The sequence below is a fragment of the Alligator sinensis genome, unplaced genomic scaffold, assembly GCF_000455745.1.
Source record: "Alligator sinensis unplaced genomic scaffold, ASM45574v1 scaffold646_1, whole genome shotgun sequence".
Lineage (NCBI taxonomy): Eukaryota > Metazoa > Chordata > Crocodylia > Alligatoridae > Alligator > Alligator sinensis.
The window spans coordinates 777929-778209 of record NW_005842642.1 but is presented as its reverse complement, the minus strand read 5'-3'; positions in this window follow the sequence as shown (position 1 = coordinate 778209).

Below are 281 nucleotides of genomic sequence, written 5' to 3'. Positions count from 1 at the left end.
AGGGAATAGAATTTGTCGCTGAGCTGTCTGAGATGACCCTGGATCTTTTACTGAGTAATTGTAGTTTGTTTAGAAACCAAAACCTTATGTAAATAGTTAAGTTCTTCCCCGTGTTTTACTGTATTTAGAGTCAGAGTGGGCTCCTGTTCCCCACCCTTCTTTAGCTTTTCCTATCCTGAATAATGTCACTTGAAACACTTCTTGCCATCTCACTTTTTCCTCTTATTGGAGTATCTCTTATTAAATGAGGTATCAAGGTTCTCCCGCTTGTGTGGGGAAGT